The sequence below is a fragment of the Pristiophorus japonicus genome, unplaced genomic scaffold, assembly GCF_044704955.1.
Source record: "Pristiophorus japonicus isolate sPriJap1 unplaced genomic scaffold, sPriJap1.hap1 HAP1_SCAFFOLD_190, whole genome shotgun sequence".
Classification (NCBI taxonomy): domain Eukaryota; kingdom Metazoa; phylum Chordata; class Chondrichthyes; family Pristiophoridae; genus Pristiophorus; species Pristiophorus japonicus.
The window spans coordinates 639953-655894 of record NW_027251590.1 but is presented as its reverse complement, the minus strand read 5'-3'; the positions used below and the strand labels follow the sequence as shown (position 1 = coordinate 655894).

The following is a 15942-nucleotide window of genomic DNA, read 5'->3' as shown; positions in this document are numbered from 1 at the left end:
GGATGTAGTCAGCTTGAAACTCTGAAAGCGAAAAAATCGGTTAGAAATTTCCAATTGGTAGTTTATGACCAATTGCGACTCCCACAGGGAGTAACAAGGAAGGAACTGGGAAAGATTTGAAATGTTTTAACAAAGGATTCGAGGGACTCTTACATTTGGGATCTTTATTTTGTTCAGGAGTTACGTAACAGACTTTCCCCTGTGAATATAGAGCTGTATTATTAGGCCATGATCTGTTTACTTGTTCATCTTCTGTTGAATACATTTGCTGAGTAAATTTAAAACCAGGGTTTGCAGACGTGATACTCTATTCACACATCGAAGGCGAGAGAGATGCTGTGGGGCACACGTTAAGTCCAGTAGCTGAAAGCAATTAACAGACTGGGTTAAATGATCCCGGGTGTATGAAGGAATGTTGTATAATAACTAAAATTGTCTGTTCTGAATTTCTATCCTGTACTTACAGTGATGACTTTTGTAATCTCTTTTTACAGGGTATTAGAAGGGGAGGAATTACAGACTGGAAACTCAAACCAAACAGCACATCAAGATCTGACAGAGTCACTTGATTCATCAGGACCTGAATATCATCGGCCTTTTACTGTGGAAGGAGAAATGTTTGACCGTTCTGTCTGAGGGAAATGATTTCAAACATCAGTGTGACTGGAAAAGCACCGAGACACACACACCCGAGTGAGAGTGTTCCAGTGCACTGACTGTGGAAAGAGCTTTAACCAGTTACACAGCCTGAAAAAACATCGCACCATTCACAGCGGGGAGAAACTGTAAACGTGTTGTGTGTGTGGGCGAGGCTTCAACTGATTATACAACCTGGAAAGACACAAGGACACCCGCACCATGGAGAAACCGTGGAAATGTGGAGACTGTAGGAAGGGATTCAGATCTCCGTCTGAGCTGGAAACTCATCGACGATTTCACACCGGGGAGAGGCCGTTCACCTGTCCCGTGTGTGGGAAGGGATTTACTCATTCATCCAACCTTCGGAGACACCAACTAATTCACACTGGGGAGAGGCCGTTCACCTGCTCTGTGTGTGGGAAGGGATTTTCTCAGTTATCCAACCTGCTGACACACAAACGAATTCACACCGGGGAGAGGCCATTCACCTGCCCAGTGTGTGGGAAGGGATTTACTGTGCTAGCCGGTCTCCAGAAACACCAACGAATCCACACTGGGGAGAGGCTGTTCACCGGCTCTGTGTGTGGAAAAGAATTCACTCAGTCATCCGGCCTGTTGGCACACAGCAAGCTAGTTCACCCTGAGGAGAGGCCGTTCACTTGCTCTGAGTGTGAGAAGGGATTCACTCGGTTATCCAACCTGCTGAACCACAAACGAGTTCACACTGGGGAGAGACCGTTCACCTGCTCTGTCTGTGAGAAGGGATTCACTCTGCTGGCCGGTCTCCAGAAACACCAGCGAGTTCACACTGGGGAGAGGCCATTCAGGTGCTCTGTGTGTGGAAAAGGATTCACTCAATCATCCGGTCTGTTGGCACACAACAAGGTAGTTCACACTGAAGAGAGGCCGTTCACTTGCTCCGAATGTGGGAAGGGATTCGCTCTGTCATCCATCCTTCTGATGCACCAGCGAGTTCACACCGGGGAGAGGCCATTCAGCTGCTCTGTCTGTGGGAAGAGATTCACTCAGTCATCCAGCCTGCTGGCACACCAGCGAGTTCACACCGGGGAGAGGCCGTTCAGCTGCTCTGAGTGTGGGAAGGGATTCGCACTGTTACTCTGTCTCCAGAAACACCAGCGAGTTCACACTGGTGAGAGGCCGTTCACTTGCTCCAAATGTGGGAAGGGATTCACTCGGTCATCCGAGCTCCTGAGACACCAACGAGTTCACACTGGGGAGAGGCCATTCAATTGCTCCAAATGTGGGAAGGGATTCACTCAGTCATCCCACCTGCTGGTACACAACAAGCGAGTTCACACTGGGGAGAGGCCGTACCCTTGCTCCGTGTGTGGGAAGGGATTCGCTCTGTCATCCGACCTCCTGAGACACCAACAAGTTCACAACTAACGGCAGGGGTTGGATTCTGCTGTTAATTACACCCAAGGCAGAACTATGTTCATTATGGAAGTTGGGATTTGTTTCTGCCAATGTTAGTAAACCTGTAACTAGGCTATAGTTTGATAATCTGTATAAATGTCAAATAAATCAGCTTTTTTTTAAACATCATGTGCCTAGTCCTGGATATCTCAATGATAGGAATCGAAGAAGCCTTGCTGACTTGCTGCTGTAGATGGTGCACAATCACAACAATCACAGTGGTCCTCATGTTTTTATCCAAGATAGGCCTCAGCCCAGTCATTTGTTCCCAATGTTGATGCAAGGGTTCAAAAGGTGCCGGGTATCAGGAGCAGTATCGAGGGATGGGTGGGACAGTAAGCTGTGAGGAGAACACAAAGCATCTGCAAGGGGATATGGACAAGTTAAGAGAGTGGGCAATAAGGCGGCAGATGGAGCATAATGTGGGGAACTGTGAGGTTATTCACTTTATTAGCAAGGACAGAAAAACAAATATTTTAAATTGTGAGAAAACATTAAATGTTGGGTGTTCAGAGAGGCTTGGATGTTCTCGTACAGGAAACACTCAAAGTTAGCATGCAGGTACAGCAAGCAATTAGGAAGGTGAATGGCATGTTGGCCTTTATTGCAAGGGGCTTGGAGTACAAGAGTAAGGAGGTCTTACTACAATTGTACAGGGCTTTGGTGAGACCACAGAGATTGAGTAGATTATACTCTCTGGAGTTTAGAAGAATGAGAGGGATCTCATTGATAAGGGGGATTGACAGGGTAGATGCTGAGAGGTTGCTTCCCCTGGCCGGAGAGGCTAGAAATAGGGGGCATAGTCTCAGGATAGAGGGTAGGCTATTTCAGACCGAATTGAGGAGGAATGTCTTCACTCAGGGGCTTGTGAATCTTTGGAATTCCCTACCTGAAAGGACTGTGGATGTCAAGTTGTTGAGTATATTCAAGGCAAAGTTAGATAGGTTTATGGACTCCAGGGGAATCACGGGACTATGGGGAACAGGCGGGAAAGTGGAGTTGAGGTCGATGATCAGTTATGATCTTATTGAGTGACGGAGCAAGCTCGAAGTGCTGTATGGCCTACTCCTGCTTCCAATTCTTATCCTCTTAAGTTCTTAAATTGTTTCCAGAGGCTGAAGGGTTTGTAACCAGAGGACACAGATTTAACTAGCACAAGAATCAGAAGCGAAAAGAGGAAATAAATATACAACGAGCTGTTATGATCTGGAATACACGACCTGAAAGAGTGCCGGGGACTGATTCAGTAATAAGTTTCACCAGGGAATTAGCTCAATACTTGAATTGGAAAATTGCAGAAATATTGAGAAAGAGCACGGGGAGTGGGACTAATTGGTTATATCTTTCAAATGAGTGCTGGCACAGACAGGAGTGGACTGAATGTATGCGTTCTGTGCTGCAACGTTCTGTGATTGCATAACTGCACTCTGTCTCTGTTTATATTACACTGGACCCTGTCTCTGTTTATATTACACTAGACCCTGTCTCTGTTTATATTACACCAGACCATGTCTCTGTTTATATTACACTGGACCCTGTCTCTGTTTATATTACACTAGACCCTGTCTCTGTTTATATTATACCAGACCGTGTCTCTGTTTATATTACACTAGACCCTGTCTCTGTTTATATTACACCAGACCATGTCTCTGTTTATATTACACTAGACCCTGCCTCTGTTTATATTACACTAGACCCTGTCTCTGTTTATATTACACTAGGCCCTGTCACTGTTTATATTACACTAGACCCTGTCTCTGTTTATATTACAATAAACCCTGTCTCTGTTTATATTACACGAGACCCTGTCTCTGTTTATATCACACTTGGCCCTGTCCCTGTTTATATTACACTAGACCCTGTCTCTGTTTATATTACACTAGACCATGTCTCTGATTATATTATGCAAGATCCTGTCTCTGTTTACATTACACTACATCATGTCTCTGTTTATATTACACTGGACCCTGTCCCTGTTTATATTACACTACACCATGTCTCTGTTTATATTACACTGGACCCTGTCCCTGTTTATATTACACTAGACCCTGTCCCTGTTTATATTACACTAGACTATGTCTCTGTTTATATTACACTAGAACCTGTCTCTCTTTATATTACGCTGGACCCTGTCTCTGTTTATATTACACGAGACCCTGTCTCTGTTTATATTACACTAGACCCTGTCTCTGTTTATATTACACTAGACCCTGTCTCTGTTCATATTACACTAGACCCTGTCTCTGTTTATATTACACTAGACCATGTCCCTGTTTATATTACACTAGACGCTGTCTCTGTTTATATTACACTAGACCCTGTCTCTGTTTACATTACACTAGACCCTGTCTCTGTTTATATTACACTAGACCCTGTCTCTGTTTATATTACACTGGACCCTGTCTCTGTTTATATTACACGAGACCCTGTCTCTGTTTATATTACACTAGACCCTGTCTCTGTTTATATTACACTAGACCCTGTCTCTGTTTATATTACACTAGACCCTGTCCCTGTTTATATTACACTAGACCCTGTCCCTGTTTATATTACACTAGACCCTGTCTCTGTTTATATTACACTAGACCCTGTCTCTCTTTATATTACACAAGACCCTGTCCCTGTTTATATTACACTAGAACCTGTCTCTGTTTATTTTACACTAGACCCTGTCCCTGTTTATATTACACTAGACCCTGTCCCTGTTATATTACACGAGACCATGTCTCTGTTTATATTACACTAGAACCTGTCTCTCTTTATATTACACTGGACCCTGTCTCTGTTTATATCACACGAGACCCTGTCTCTGTTTATATTACACTAGACCCTGTCTCTGTTTATATTGCACTAGACCCTGTCTCTGTTTATATTACACTGGACCCTGTCTCTGTTTATATTACACTAGACCCTGTCTCTGTTTATATTACACTAGACCCTGTCTCTGTTTATATTACACGAGACCCTGTCTCTGTTTATATTACACTAGACCCTGTCCCTGTTTATATTACACTAGACTCTGTCTCTGTTTATTTTACACTAGACCCTGTCCCTGTTTATATTACACTAGACCCTGTCCCTGTTATATTACACGAGACCATGTCCCTGTTTATATTACACTAGACCCTGTCTCTGTTTATATTACACAACACCCTGTCTCTGTTTATATTACACTAGACCCTGTCCCTGTTTATATTACACTAGACCCGGTCTCTGTTTATATTACACTAGACCCTGTCCCTGTTTATATTACACTAGACCCGGTCTCTGTTTATATTACACTACACCATGTCTCTGTTTATATTACACTGGACCCTGTCCCTGTTTATATTACACTACACCCTGTCTCTGTTTATATTACACTAGACCCTGTCCCTGTTTACATTACACTGGACCCTGTCTCTGTTTATATTGCACGACACCCTTTCTCTGTTTATATTACACTAGACCCTGTCTCTGTTTATATTACACTCGACCCTGTCCCTGTTTATATTACACTAGACCCTGTCCCTGTTTATATTACACTAGACCCTGTCTCTGTTTATATTACACTAGACCCTGTCTCTCTTTATATTACACAAGACCCTGTCCCTGTTTATATTACACTAGACCCTGTCTCTGTTTATTTTACACTAGACCCTGTCCCTGTTTATATTGCACTAGACCCTGTCCCTGTTATATTACACGAGACCATGTCTCTGTTTATATTATACTAGAACCTGTCTCTCTTTATATTACACTGGACCCTGTCTCTGTTTATATTACACGAGACCCTGTCTCTGTTTATATTACACTAGACCCTGTCTCTGTTTATATTACACGAGACCCTGTCTCTGTTTATATTACACGAGACCCTGTCTCTGTTTATATTACACGAGACCCTGTCTCTGTTTATATTACACTAGACCCTGTCTCTGTTTATATTACAATAAACCCTGTCTCTGTTTATATTACACGAGACCCTGTCTCTGTTTATATCACACTTGGCCCTGTCCCTGTTTATATTACACTAGACCCTGTCTCTGTTTATATTACACTAGACCATGTCTCTGATTATATTATGCAAGATCCTGTCTCTGTTTACATTACACTACATCATGTCTCTGTTTATATTACACTGGACCCTGTCCCTGTTTATATTACACTACACCATGTCTCTGTTTATATTACACTGGACCCTGTCCCTGTTTATATTACACTACACCCTGTCTATGTTTATATTACAATCGGCCCTGTCTCTGTTTATATTACACGAGACCCTGTCTCTGTTTATATTACACTAGACCCTGTCTCTCTTTATATTACACAACACCCTGTCCCTGTTTATATTACACTAGACCCTGTCTCTGTTTATTTTACACTAGACCCTGTCCCTGTTTATATTACACTAGACCCTGTCCCTGTTTATATTACACTAGACTATGTCTCTGTTTATATTACACTAGAACCTGTCTCTCTTTATATTACGCTGGACCCTGTCTCTGTTTATATTACACGAGACCCTGTCTCTGTTTATATTACACTAGACCCTGTCTCTGTTTATATTACACTGGACCCTGTCTCTGTTTATATTACACTAGACCCTGTCTCTGTTTATATTACACTAGACCCTGTCCCTGTTTATATTACACTAGACCCTGTCCCTGTTTATATTACACTAGACCCTGTCTCTGTTTATATTACACTAGACCCTGTCTCTCTTTATATTACACAAGACCCTGTCCCTGTTTATATTACACTAGAACCTGTCTCTGTTTATTTTACACTAGACCCTGTCCCTGTTTATATTACACTAGACCCTGTCCCTGTTATATTACACGAGACCATGTCTCTGTTTATATTACACTAGAACCTGTCTCTCTTTATATTACACTGGACCCTGTCTCTGTTTATATTACACGAGACCCTGTCTCTGTTTATATTACACTAGACCCTGTCTCTGTTTATATTGCACTAGACCCTGTCTCTGTTTATATTACACTGGACCCTGTCTCTGTTTATATTACACGAGACCCTGTCTCTGTTTATATTACACTACACCATGTCTCTGTTTATATTACACGAGACCCTGTCTCTGTTTATATTACACTAGACCCTGTCCCTGTTTATATTACACTAGACTCTGTCTCTGTTTATTTTACACTAGACCCTGTCCCTGTTTATATTACACTAGACCCTGTCCCTGTTATATTACACGAGACCATGTCTCTGTTTATATTACACTAGAACCTGTCTCTCTTTATATTACACTGGACCCTGTCTCTGTTTATATTACACGAGACCCTGTCTCTGTTTATATTACACTAGACCCTGTCTTGTTTATATTACACTCGACCCTGTCTCTGTTTATATTACACTACACCATGTTTCTGTTTAAATTACACGAGACCCTGTCTCTGTTTATATTACACGAGACCCTGTCCCTGTTTATATTACACTAGACCCTGTCCCTGTTTATATTACACTAGACCCTGTCCCTGTTTATATTACACTAGACCCTGTCTCTGTTTATATTACACAACACCCTGTCTCTGTTTATATTACACTAGACCCTGTCCCTGTTTATATTACACTAGAGCCGGTCTCTGTTTATATTACACTAGACCCTGTCCCTGTTTATATTACACTAGACCCGGTCTCTGTTTATATTACACTACACCATGTCTCTGTTTATATTACACTGGACCCTGTCCCTGTTTATATTACACTACACCCTGTCTCTGTTTATATTACACTAGACCCTGTCCCTGTTTACATTACACTGGACCCTGTCTCTGTTTATATTGCACGACACCCTTTCTCTGTTTATATTACACTAGACCCTGTCTCTGTTTATATTACACTCGACCCTGTCCCTGTTTATATTACACTAGACCCTGTCCCTGTTTATATTACACTAGACCCTGTCTCTGTTTATATTACACTAGACCCTGTCTCTCTTTATATTACACAAGACCCTGTCCCTGTTTATATTACACTAGACCCTGTCTCTGTTTATTTTACACTAGACCCTGTCCCTGTTATATTACACGAGACCATGTCTCTGTTTATATTATACTAGAACCTGTCTCTCTTTATATTACACTGGACCCTGTCTCTGTTTATATTATACTCGACCCGGACTCTGTTTATATTACACTAGACCCTGTCCCTGTTTATATTACACGAGACCCTGTCTCTGTTTATATTACACTAGACCCTGTCTCTGTTTATATTACACTAGACCCTGTCTCTCTTTATATTACACAAGACCCTGTCCCTGTTTATATTACACTAGACCCTGTCTCTGTTTATATTACAGTAGACCCTATCCCTGTTTATATTACACTAGACCCTGTCTCTGTTTATATTACAGTAGACCCTATCCCTGGTTATATTACACTAGACACTGTCTCTGTTTATATTACACTAGACGCTGTCCCTGTTTATATTACACTAGACGCTGTCTCTGTTTATATTACACTAGACCCTGTCCCTGTTTATATTACACTAGACCCTGTCCCTGTTTATATTACACTAGACCCTGTCCCTGTTTATATTACACTAGACCCTGTCCCTGTTTATATTACACTAGACCCTGTCTCTGTTTATATTACACTAGACCCTGTCCCTGTTTATATTACACTACACCCTGTCTCTGTTTATATTACACGAGACCCTGTCTCTGTTTATATTACACTGGACCCTGTCTCTGTTTATATTACACTAGACCCTGTCCCTGTTTACATTACACTAGACCCTGTCCCTGTTTATATTACACTAGACCCTGTCTCTGTTTATTTTACACTAGACCCTGTCCCTGTTTATATTACACTAGACCCTGTCCCTGTTTATATTACACTAGACTATGTCTCTGTTTATATTACACTAGAACCTGTCTCTCTTTATATTATACTTGACCCTGTCTCTGTTTATATTACACGAGACCCTGTCTCTGTTTATATTACACTAGACCCTGTCTCTGTTTATATTACACGAGACCCTGTCTCTGTTTATATTACATTAGACCCTGTCTCTGTTTATATTACACTAGACCCTGTCTCTGTTCATATTACACTACACCATGTCTCTGTTTATATTACACGAGACCCTGTCTCTGTTTATATTACACTAGACCCTGTCTCTGTTTATATTACACGAGACCCTGTCTCTGTTTATATTACACTAGACCCTGTCTCTGTTTATATTACACTAGACCCTGTCTCTGTTTATATTATACTAGACCCTGTCCCTGTTTATATTACACTAGACCCTGTCTCTGTTTATATTACACTAGACCCTGTCTCTCTTTATATTACACAAGACCCTGTCCCTGTTTATATTACACTAGACCCTGTCTCTGTTTATTTTCCACTAGACCCTGTCCCTGTTTATATTACACTAGACACTGTCCCTGTTTATATTACACTAGACCCTGTCTCTGTTTATATTACACTAGACCCTGTCTCTGTTTATATTACACTAGACCCTGACTCTGTTTGTATTACACTAGACTCTGACTCTGTTTATATTACACTCAACCCTGTCCGACCCTGTCCCTGTTTATATTACACTAGACCCTGTCTCTGTTTATATTACACTAGACCCTATCCCTGTTTATATTACACTAGACCCTGTCTCTGTTTATATTACACTAGACCCTGTCTCTCTTTATATTACACTAGACCCTGTCCATGTTTATATTACACTAGGTCCTGTCTCTGTTGATATTACACTGGACCCTGTCTCTGTTTATATTACACTAGACCCTGTCTCTGTTTATATTACACTAGGCCCTGTCCCTGTTTATATTACACTCGGCCCTGTCTCTGTTTATATTACACGAGACCCTGTCTCTCTTTATATTACACGAGACCCTGTCTCTGTTTATATTACACTAGACCCGGTCTCTGTTTATATTACACTACACCATGTCTCTGTTTATATTACACTGGACCCTGTCCCTGTTTATATTACACTACACCCTGTCTCTGTTTATATTACACTAGACCCTGTCCCTGTTTACATTACACTGGACCCTGTCTCTGTTTATATTGCACGACACCCTTTCTCTGTTTATATTACACTAGACCCTGTCTCTGTTTATATTACACTCGACCCTGTCCCTGTTTATATTACACTAGACCCTGTCCCTGTTTATATTACACTAGACCCTGTCTCTGTTTATATTACACTAGACCCTGTCTCTCTTTATATTACACAAGACCCTGTCCCTGTTTATATTACACTAGACCCTGTCTCTGTTTATTTTACACTAGACCCTGTCCCTGTTTATATTGCACTAGACCCTGTCCCTGTTATATTACACGAGACCATGTCTCTGTTTATATTATACTAGAACCTGTCTCTCTTTATATTACACTGGACCCTGTCTCTGTTTATATTACACGAGACCCTGTCTCTGTTTATATTACACTAGACCCTGTCTCTGTTTATATTACACTAGACCCTGTCTCTGTTTATATTACACGAGACCCTGTCTCTGTTTATATTACACTAGACCCTGTCTCTGTTTATATTACACTAGACCCTGTCTCTGTTCATATTATACTACACCATGTCTCTGTTTATATTACACGAGACCCTGTCTCTGTTTATATTACACTAGACCCTGTCTCTGTTTATATTACACTAGACCCTGTCTCTCTTTATATTACACAAGACCCTGTCCCTGTTTATATTACACTAGACCCTGTCTCTGTTTATATTACAGTAGACCCTATCCCTGTTTATATTACACTAGACCCTGTCTCTGTTTATATTACAGTAGACCCTATCCCTGGTTATATTACACTAGACGCTGTCTCTGTTTATATTACACTAGACCCTGTCCCTGTTTATATTACACTAGACCCTGTCCCTGTTTATATTACACTAGACCCTGTCCCTGTTTATATTACACTAGACCCTGTCCCTGTTTATATTACACTAGACCCTGTCTCTGTTTATATTACACTAGACCCTGTCCCTGTTTATATTACACTACACCCTGTCTCTGTTTATATTACACGAGACCCTGTCTCTGTTTATATTACACTGGACCCTGTCTCTGTTTATATTACACTAGACCCTGTCCCTGTTTACATTACACTAGACCCTGTCCCTGTTTATATTACACTAGACCCTGTCTCTGTTTATTTTACACTAGACCCTGTCCCTGTTTATATTACACTAGACCCTGTCCCTGTTTATATTACACTAGACTATGTCTCTGTTTATATTACACTCGAACCTGTCTCTCTTTATATTATACTTGACCCTGTCGCTGTTTATATTACACGAGACCCTGTCTCTGTTTATATTACACTAGACCCTGTCTCTGTTTAAATTACACGAGACCCTGTCTCTGTTTATATTACACTAGACCCTGTCTCTGTTTATATTACACTAGACCCTGTCTCTGTTCATATTACACTACACCATGTCTCTGTTTATATTACACGAGACCCTGTCTCTGTTTATATTACACGAGACCCTGTCTCTGTTTATATTACACTAGACCCTGTCTCTGTTTATATTACACTAGACCCTGTCTCTGTTTATATTACACTAGACCCTGTACCTGTTTATATTATACTAGACCCTGTCCCTGTTTATATTACACTAGACCCTGTCTCTGTTTATATTACACTAGACCCTGTCTCTCTTTATATTACACAAGACCCTGTCCCTGTTTATATTACACTAGACCCTGTCTCTGTTTATTTTCCACTAGACCCTGTCCCTGTTTATATTACACTAGACACTGTCCCTGTTTATATTACACTAGACCCTGTCTCTGTTTATATTACACTAGACCCTGTCTCTGTTTATATTACACTAGACCCTGACTCTGTTTGTATTACACTAGACTCTGACTCTGTTTGTATTACACTCAACCCTGTCCGACCCTGTCCCTGTTTATATTACACTAGACCCTGTCTCTGTTTATATTACACTAGACCCTATCCCTGTTTATATTACACTAGACCCTGTCTCTGTTTATATTACACTAGACCCTGTCTCTCTTTATATTACACTAGACCCTGTCCATGTTTATATTACACTAGGTCCTGTCTCTGTTGATATTACACTGGACCCGGTCTCTGTTTATATTACACTAGACCCTGTCTCTGTTTATATTACACTAGGCCCTGTCCCTGTTTATATTACACTCGGCCCTGTCTCTGTTTATATTACACGAGACCCTGTCTCTCTTTATATTACACGAGACACTGTCTCTGTTTATATTACACTAGACCCTGTTTCTCTTTATATTACAATAGACTCTGTCTCTGTTTATATTACACTAGACCCTGTCTCTGTTTATATTACACTAGACCCTGTCTCTGTTTACATTACACTAGACCCTGTCTCTGTTTATATTACACTAGACCCTGTCTCTGTTTATATTACACTGGACCCTGTCTCTGTTTATATTACACGAGACCCTGTCTCTGTTTATATTACACTAGACCCTGTCTCTGTTCATATTGCACTACACCATGTCTCTGTTTATATTACACGAGACCCTGTCTCTGTTTATATTACACTAGAGCCTGTCCCTGTTTATATTACACTACACCCTGTCTCTGTTTATATTACACGAGACCCTGTCTCTCTTTATATTACACTAGATCCTGTCTCTCTTTATATTACACTAGACCCTGTCTCTCTTTATATTACACAAGACCCTGTCCCTGTTTATATTACACTAGACCCTGTCTCTGTTTATTTTACACTAGACCCTGTCCCTGTTTATATTACACTAGACCCTGTCCCTGTTATATTACACGAGACCATGTCTCTGTTTATATTACACGAGAACCTGTCTCTGTTTATATTACACTAGACCCTGTCTCTGTTTATATTACACTAGACCCTGTCTTTGTTTATATTACACTGGACCCTGTCTCTGTTTATATTACACGAGACCCTGTCTCTGTTTATATTACACTAGACCCTGTCTCTGTTCATATTACACTACACCATGTCTTTGTTTATATTACACTCGACCCTGTCTCTGTTTATATTACACTAGACCCTGTCTTTGTTTATATTACACTGGACCCTGTCTCTGTTTATATTACACTAGACGCTGTCCCTGTTTATATTACACGAGACCCTGTCTCTGTTTATATTACACTAGACCCTGTCTCTGTTTATATTACACTACACCATGTCTCTGTTTATATTACACTGGACCCTGTCCCTGTTTATATTACACTACACCCTGTCTCTGTTTATATTACACGAGACCCTGTCTCTGTTTATATTACACTAGACCCTGTCTCTGTTTATATTACACTGGACCCTGTCCCTGTTTATATTACACTAGACCCTGTCCCTGTTTATATTACACTAGACCCTGTCTCTGTTTATATTACACTAGACCCTGTCTCTGTTTATTTTACACTAGACCCTGTCCCTGTTTATATTACACTAGACCCTGTCCCTGTTATATTACACGAGACCATGTCTCTGTTTATATTACACTAGAACCTGTCTCTCTTTATATTACACTGGACCCTGTCTCTGTTTATATTACACGAGACCCTGTCTCTGTTTATATTACACTAGACCCTGTCTTGTTTATATTACACTAGACCCTGTCTCTGTTCATATTACACTACACCATGTCTTTGTTTTTTTACACGAGACCCTGTCTCTGTTTATATTACACTAGACCCTGTCCCTGTTTATATTACACTAGACCCTGTCCCTGTTTATATTGCACTAGACCCTGTCTCTGTTTATATTACACTAGACCCTGTCCCTGTTTATATTACACTAGACCCTGTCCCTGTTTATATTACACTAGACCCTGTCTCTGTTTATATTACACTCGGCCCTGTCTCTGTTTATATTACACTAGACCCTGTCCCTGTTTATATTACACTAGACACTGTCCCTGTTTATATTACACGAGACCCTGTCCCTGTTTATATTACACTAGACCCTGTCTCTGTTTATATTACACTAGACCCTGACTCTGTTTGTATTACACTAGACTCTGACTCTGTTTATATTACACTCAACCCTGTACGACCCTGTCCCTGTTTATATTACACTAGACCCTGTCTCTGTTTATATTACACTAGACCCTGTCCCTGTTTATATTACACTAGACCCTGTCTCTGTTTATATTACACTAGACCCTGTCTCTCTTTATATTACACTAGACCCTGTCCATGTTTATATTACACTAGGTCCTGTCTCTGTTTATATTACACTAGGCCCTGTCTCTGTTTATATTACATTCGACCCTGTCTCATTTTATATTACACTAGACCCTGTCTCTCTGTTTATATTACACTCGACCCTGTCTCTGTTTATATTACACTCGACCCTGTCTCATTTTATATTACACTAGATCCTGTCTCTGTTTATATTACTCTGAACCCTGTCTCTGTTTACATTACACTAGACCAGTCTGTGTTTATATTACACTAGACCCTGTCTCTGTTTCTATTACTCGAGGCCCTGACTCTTGTTTATTTAACACGATTCCCTTTTATACTTTATATTACAATAGAACCTGTCTCCGCTCATACTGCACGAGACCTTGCATCTGTAAGATAGAGAGACAGATAATAGATAGAGGAATAGATAAATATTGATAATCGTAAAGATATATATTTGCGTGTGTGAGAGGATGCAATCATTTTTTTTAACTTCGAAGCAAGTTATTCTTGTTAATAGCTGTCAGCAGCTGTGGGCAATGTGTAATAGATCTGGTATTGTGTTGGTAATATTGGTGTTGAGAGGATGGGGTGAATTGTGTCACAATCTCCCAGAGACGGACTGGGATTGAGGGTCAGGACTGAAGTTTGTTGGAGAGGCGGGAGATCGCTGAGGCAGGCCTATAAAAGGCCCAACGCGGCGGCAGTTTTGGGGAGTGCGTGGGAGAGGCGGAGCTTGTGCAGCTGCAGCAGGGAGGCTAGAAAGAAGTAGAAAGAAATCGAAAGGTGACATCACAGCCAAGGGGGTAAGTGATTGGCTGGTGATTGGTAAGTAGCTTTTCTTTTTCTTTTCTATTTCAGTGAGTAATATTTAGCATTGTTGTTGCTAAATTAAGTTAATCTCGGGGTTAAGTCATGGCAGGACAGCTCAGACACGTGTTATGCTCCTCCTGTACCATGTGGGAAATCAGGTGTCCCTGACGACTACGTGTGCGGGAAGTGTATCTGCCTGCAGCTCCTGACGGACCGCGTTGCGAAACTGGAGCTGCGGGTGGATTCACTCTGGAGCATCCACGATGCTGAGAATGACGTGAATAGCACGTTTAGTGAGTTGGTCTCACCGCAGGTAAAGAGTCCACAGCCAGATAGGGAATGGAAGACCAACAGGAGGAGCAGTGCAAGGAAGGCAGTGCAAGGGTCCCCTGTGGTCATCCCTCTGCAAAACAGATACACCGCTTTGAGTGCTGTTGAGGGGGATGACTCATCAGGGGAGGGCAGCAGTAGCCAAGTTCATGGTACCGCGGCTGACTCTGCTGCACAGGAGGGCAGGAAAAAGAGTGGGAGAGCAATAGTGATAGGGGATTCAATTGTAAGGGGAATAGATAGGCGTTTCTGCGGCCGCAACCAAGACTCCAGGATGGTATGTTGCCTCCCTGGTGCAAGTGCAGGACATTCTGAAAAGGGAGGGTGAACAGCCAGTTATCGTGGTGCATATAGGTACCAATGATATCGGTAAAAAACGGGATGAGGTCCTACGAGACGAATTTCGGGAGCTAGGAGTTAAATTAAAAAGTAGGACCTCAAAAGTAGTAATCTCAGGATTGCTACCAGTGCCATGTGCTAGTCAGAGTAGGAATCGCAGGATAGCGCAGATGAATACGTGACTTGAGCAGTGGTGCAGAAGGGAGTGATTCAAATTCCTGGG

General features: G+C 41.3%; 1 pseudogene; it reads left to right on the top strand.

Annotated features, from left to right (window-relative positions):
• The window catches only part of LOC139243879 (zinc finger protein 208-like), an 89620-nt pseudogene that overhangs the window by 3419 nt on the left and 70259 nt on the right, over positions 1 to 15942 (top strand).